Below are 6580 nucleotides of genomic sequence, written 5' to 3'. Positions count from 1 at the left end.
TATTTTCCCCTCCTATAAAAACTACGCAAGACACTCTCTGTATAAACTTCAAAGAGCAAATAACTTTTACTTAGTGTACTTGTACTTGCAGATTAAATATACAACACGGGTACTTAAATTGCTAAAATGCTAAAATGTCCCTGGGGCATAAGCCTGGGCAGTGTGTATGGAGATCCTCAGCTGCCCAGATGACAAGACCCCTGGCCTTGCTGATGCGGTCCAAAGGAAAGCAGAGCAATACATTTGGCACCAGCTTGGCTGAATGAATTGCTGGAAGGAGGTGTACAAGGCGCCATTCAAATATCTCAGGGATTCCACTCCGAATTTGTGTAGGGTTTACTCCTCAGCTTTTTCTTCTCTGAAATATGTCCCTCAAGGCAGCAGAGATTTAGAATCAGAGTTTTCCTTTTCCTAGATCAGGCATAGGCAAACTCGGCCCTCCAGCTGTTTTGGGACTACAACTCCTATCATCCCTTGCTAACAGTACCCGTGGTCAGGGATGATGGGAGTTGTAGTCCCAAAACATATGGAGGGCCGAGTTTGCCTATGCCTGTCCTAGATGGGCTATGTTCCCAGGTTGACAGGCCTTGTCAGCTCCTCATTTCCCTCTACAGCATGTGCAGAGACTGTCTTCTTGAATTCCCTTATTCTAATGGTAAGGTTTTGAATTTGGGGGTTGTAGATTTGTGTGTGTGTGTGTGTGTGTGTGAAAAGATCACAGCTATCTAAAGTTGCTGGACAAAACATGCTAAACATTAGACAGCATTCTAGATCCTGGACCAATACAGAATAAGCCTCCAAGGGATGTCATGTCATTGTCAAACATTTGTTCAGACAGCGTTCATCTTAATTTTGATGCATTTCTTACATGCTATAGCTTTGTACTAAACTTACTTCTGGAAGATTGTCATGCTAAATTTATGTTCAGAAAGCGTGGATGTGCTCGGAACCTTTAACCACTGATTTGAAATTCTCTATACATTGTTTTCTCCAAATTGTGCTCAATCCAAGCCAGAAAGGTATGCTGAGGACCTAATTTTTCACACCTGCAAAGTAAATGAAAGTGCTTTCTGCTTTGGAGAGAAGAAACAATGAATTGATTCAGTGGCCACATTATGACTACAATGTAGCCTACAGCTGCAACTTGAAGCACAATTTCCAAGGAGTGAAATCAGTTGGAGTTTACTTCTGAGTAAACATGATTACAATTGCAACACATTCGTTTTAAATTCATATTTGGCTCACCATGAGCATTAACAAATTGCACTTAGAATTTTACATTTGTCAGTTGAAAAACAAACCAGAGTTTTGTGTAGGAATTACTGTAATGAACCCAAACCTTAAAAGGCCTGCAAAATGTTGTTTGACTCCCCCATCATTTTGAATGTGTTTTTTTCTGACAGGTGTAAGAGTGCTAATAAGGTCACTGTACCATTTTTTGAGCGTGAACTAATCGGAAGCAATTTTACAGAATCTAACATCTGCATGCTGAAGTGTGGGTCAAAGGGAACAAATCTGAACACCAATCTCTTACAGATGTAGATGCAAAAGTTATTATTGTAAAAGGGGCTATTATAAAAAAATAAACGCTTTCTCCCTGTATGGCATAGTCTTTCAGAAAAATCAGAATTTAACATACTAAACCTGTGCACCAAATTACATAAATAATGCAAATCTATCATAATCAGGCAGTTGACTAGGAGATAGTAGCTAGTTTTCTGAAATGCCCACATGAAAATGGAAGAGCTCCGTAGCACAGGGTACTTATCCAGGTAACTATGACAACATGAGGGGCCTGTAGCTTATACTATCATCAAGCTGCAACTTGACTTTGGAATTTGTGCTCAACCATGTTCATTGGCGGAATATCATTGTAGACAAGATGGTCTGGAGACAAGCCAGGAGAGAAGGTGTAGTCCTCCTCTTTTTCACATTTCTATAGGGATTTTGCATGGAGAGGCTGTTGTGTTGGAAAACGATGGCTGGACTAGAGTGCTGAGATGAGCGCCTTACTACCTGTGCACTTCCATCTTTCATTTTTCTAATACAAAAAAAAAATACCGGATTTGCACCAAAGAGCAGTTTTTTTAAAAGTGTGTAGCTCCAAGCCACATGATGCTTTAGATTCACCCGAATGAAGGGCTGCTATGCATCCTTCACTCCCATTTTTCCTTTCCCATCTGTGCCTGCAAGGGTGAATTTTATTTTAATTTTTAACACAGGTGTTTCATGCCCGAAAACTTCTGCACAAAAGAACTGTTCCACTGTGGACACTGAAAAAGTGAAGGCTGCCTCCTTTCCTTGGAGGTGATGGAAAGAAAATGAAAGAAGGCAGTGACACTCTGCAAAATCACACTGCACATGTAAGAAAGCCCATCAGACTGAGAAAATCTGAATTTAGTGGAGGGCAAAGTCTGGACCACCAGGTGGATGAGAACTTTGTTATGAGGATGCGTACAAAAAAACAAAACCAAAGATGCGGGGTTGTATTCAGCTAACTTGTATTCAGATTAGACCCACTGAAATTAATGGGCCTGCATTGGTGAGGTCTATTAATGTCAATGTGTCTACTCTGAATACAACTTTTAGTGCTTCTTATTAGCTGCCTTGGAAGGTTTTACAGTGGTACCCCGCAAGACAAACGCCTCGGAAGACGAAAAACTCGCTAGACGAAGGAGTTTTTCGTTTTCTTAGCCGCTTTGCAAGACGCATTTCCCTATGGGCTTGCTTCGCAAAACGAAGCAAGCTCCGGGGATAGCGGGGAAGCGCAGCGCGTCTTCCCCGCTGTTCCCGGACCTCTTTTGAAGCAAGGGGCGGCCGGGAGAAGATCGCTTCTCCCCGTTGCCAGCCCCGCAATCTCCGGGGACAGAGGGGAAGGCGCGCGCGGAGATTGCGGGGCAGGCAACGGGGAGAAGCAATCTTCTCCCCGCCACCCCTTGCTTTAAACAGGTCCGGGGACAGAGGGGAAGGCGCTCGGCGCTTCCCCTCTGTCCCCGGACGGTCTCCATAGGAACGCATTGATTGATTTTCAATGCATTCCTATGGGAAACCGTGCTTTGCAAGACGAAAAACTCGCAAGAAGAAAAAACTTGCGGAACGAATTAATTTCATCTTGCGAGGCACCACTGTATATGCTTAAAGACAGGATATAAATAATGGGAATAAATAGATATCGCAACGACATTCAAATACCTTCTTGCTGAAGAAATATGCTGATAAAATAGTCTTGTGAATATTAGAGAGCTATGCTAGTTGCGTTGGCCATAAGGTCATCAGATGCAATTGCACAAAGATCAGCAAGATAAACCTTACTGTATGCTATGATTTTCCAAGGGAGCCTTTTTAAAAGGAAAGACTCATAGCTGAAAGAGACCTTAGCACATTCAAGAGTTCAAGGATGTTTGGCTTCCAAAGGTGAATTATCACACCAATTTCAATCATGATAATGGATCACTTAGCACTCTAAACGGATAGGTATTTGTAATAACAACCTTAAGGGATGTTCAAACCTCAAATAAATACAGCTTGGAGAAGAATGTAAATTACAGCCACACTATTAATCAGTCTGACTTTGAAACCAGAAAGCCTGCAGAATGTCTTTTGCAGGCAAAAGAAATTTGTTAACTTTGTTAAGAGATGGTGTACTGATGTGTGTAACAAGCACTTAACTGAAAAAAAGAAAGAAGAAACATCAGAAATTTGGGGTTATTTCTAAATGGCAGGACTGTCCTTGACCATTTTCACATCTGAAGTCAAAATGACACACCTTGAAAAATAATTGTGTGCAACAAAAATAGAAATAGAAATAGAAAAATTAAGTGAGACTATAGAGCAGTGCGGGAACTGGGAAACAACTTAGAGTGCAATGCCACATTCTGTATGAAAAATGACAACGAAGAAAGCAAATATTGATACCCCTTGCCAGTTTGTGTGTGTGTGTGTATGTAATGAATGATACAGGAAGAGACTGGAGATAGAAATACGGCAGTCCACCCTTTACTTGCTCTTCAAAGTCCCTGCTTCACTCTGGGCAAAAGAGTTGTCACCTGTTTTACTTGCCCCTACTGCTGTGTCTAAGCCACGCCACGTGGGTGGCGCTGTGGGTTAAACCACAGAGCCTAGGACTTGCTGATCTGAAGGTCAGCGGTTCGAATCCCCGTGACGGGGTGAGCTCCCATTGCTCGGTCCCTGCTCCTGCCAACCTAGCAGTTCGAAAGCACGTCAAAGTGCAAGTAGATAAATAGGTACCGCTTCGGCGGGAAGGTAAACAGCGTTTCCGTGCGCTGCTCTGGTTCGCCAGAAGTGGCTTAGTCATGCTGGCCACATGACCCGGAAGCTGTACGCTGGCTCCCTCGGCCAATAAAGCAAAAGGAGCGCCGCAAACCCAGAGTTGGTCATGACTGGACCTGATGGTCAGGGGTCCCTTTGCCTTTTACTGCTGTGTCTAACTGCTACTTGATACTTTGTATAGGATTGCTAATTATAAAAACATGACTTCAAGCACCACACAGTGGGAGAGCTCAGTTAAACCTGGGAGAGCTGCTATCTTTGTCCATGTGTTTTACAGTATTTTATTTATTAAATTTACATATTTCCCTTCATCTGAGGATCACAGGGTGGTTTACAATATGGAAACAAAAAAACACACACCATAATAATAAACGAAAACAATACCTCCCGCCCGAGTTTAAAATCCCATTGATGTTTAATTAGTCAATTAGCCAAAGGCCTAGGAAAGAAGAGGAATGTTTTCACCTGCCACCTAAAGGTGCATAATGAAGACACCAGGCGAACCTTCCTGGGGAGAGCATGCCACAAATGGGGGGGGGGCACTGCAGGAAGGCACGTTCTTGTGTTGACACCCTCTGGACTTCGCATGGAAGAGGCACATGAAGAAGGCATACCCTCCAACATTTCTCCGATGAAAATAGGGATATCCCATTCCATAATGATAATGTAACTATTTATACCCCACACATCTTACCGGGTTGCTCCAGCCACTCTGGGTGGCTTCCAACATACATATAAACATAATAAAACATTGAACATTAAAAAGAAAAATCCCTATACAGGATTGCCTTCAGATGGCTCGGGGGCCAGATAATTCCATACCTTCCAACTTTTCTCTAGCGAAAATAGGGATGTCCTAAGGAAAAGCAGGACATTCCAGGATCAAATCAGAAACTGCAGCTGTTGTACAAGGGATGACTATTATGACTGGAATGTAATTGAAAACAATACAATTTTGGAATGCAGAAACAAAGTAAATCACCAAACGACCAATTCTAGCATGCGGGGGGCCACTAAAATTATTTAATTTGGTATTTGAATGATTAGTATTAGCAATTGTAGTATAATTTAGCATTGATAGAATGAGGCTATGTAATAATAAAATTTAAGGTCTTATATATATAGAATAAATGTTCATAAATGTACCAAACAAGCACCTACATAGATATGTGGACCACATGTCTGGAGCAGCACAGGAAGACCGCCCTGAAACCATTTTGACTCCCAAACTGACCAAATGTTTTCTCTGCAAGGAGGGGGGGGTGAGGGAACCTTCCCATTGTCTGAGGAACTGGGTAATCACCATCTCAAGGGAATGGACAGACTACCAGGAAAGGCAATCAGATAAGGCATTATCAGATAACCTGGCAGACAGGAAAAACAACATTCAAAATTATTGTTATAGACCACCTTTTCTGTGATGTAGGTGTGATGTTTGTGGGGGTGGTGGTCTTGGGTTACACCCCTTCTGTGATGTATGTATGATGTATGGAGGGGTGGTCTTGAGCTCCAAGGAATTTAATATGTCTATATAAAGGCAGGCACACCTTTGTTCTGGGTCCTCCTCCGTCCTCCTGCATGTGAGGGAAGCACCCTGTTGCAACAGCTTTAGTAAAGATCAGGCTTACTAGCTGCTTTGCTTCTCAATATTCTCTGGTTGGCCTGTTATTTTCTCCTACCGATAGGGAACCCACTTAAGGACTCTATACGGGCTCTTGGATACCCCATAAGGGAAGAAGGGCAGAATTTTCTTTACAACAGCTATTATTGGATTATTGTAATTGAAAACTAATTATTACTACCACAGAAACTGGGATGGCTTCTCTAAATCAGACACATCCCTGGAAAATTGGGACACTTGATCTCAGGGTCCAGGTAGGTTCATACAGAAAAAGGCAGTCCTTGGGGTATTGCAGTCCCGAGCCATTTGAAGCTAAGGTAAAGGTAAAGGGACCCCTGACCATTAGGTCCAGTCGTGACTGACTGGGGTTGCGGCACTCATCTCGCTTTACAGGCTGCAGGAGCCGGCGTACAGCTTCTGGGTCATGTGGCCAGCATGACTAAGCCGCTTCTGGCGAACCAGAGCAGTGCATGGAAACGCCATATACCTTCCCGCCAGAGCGGTACCTATTTATCTACTTGCACTTTGACGTGCTTTCGAACTGCTAGGTTGGCAGGAGCAGGGACCGAGCAATAGGAGCTCACCCTGTTGTGGGGATTCGAACCTCCGATCTTCTGATCGGCAAGTCCTAGGCTCTGTGGTTTAACCCACAGCGACACCCGCGTCCCT

The sequence above is a fragment of the Podarcis raffonei genome, chromosome 6, assembly GCF_027172205.1.
Source record: "Podarcis raffonei isolate rPodRaf1 chromosome 6, rPodRaf1.pri, whole genome shotgun sequence".
Classification (NCBI taxonomy): domain Eukaryota; kingdom Metazoa; phylum Chordata; class Lepidosauria; order Squamata; family Lacertidae; genus Podarcis; species Podarcis raffonei.
Note: the sequence above shows the minus strand (reverse complement) of the source record.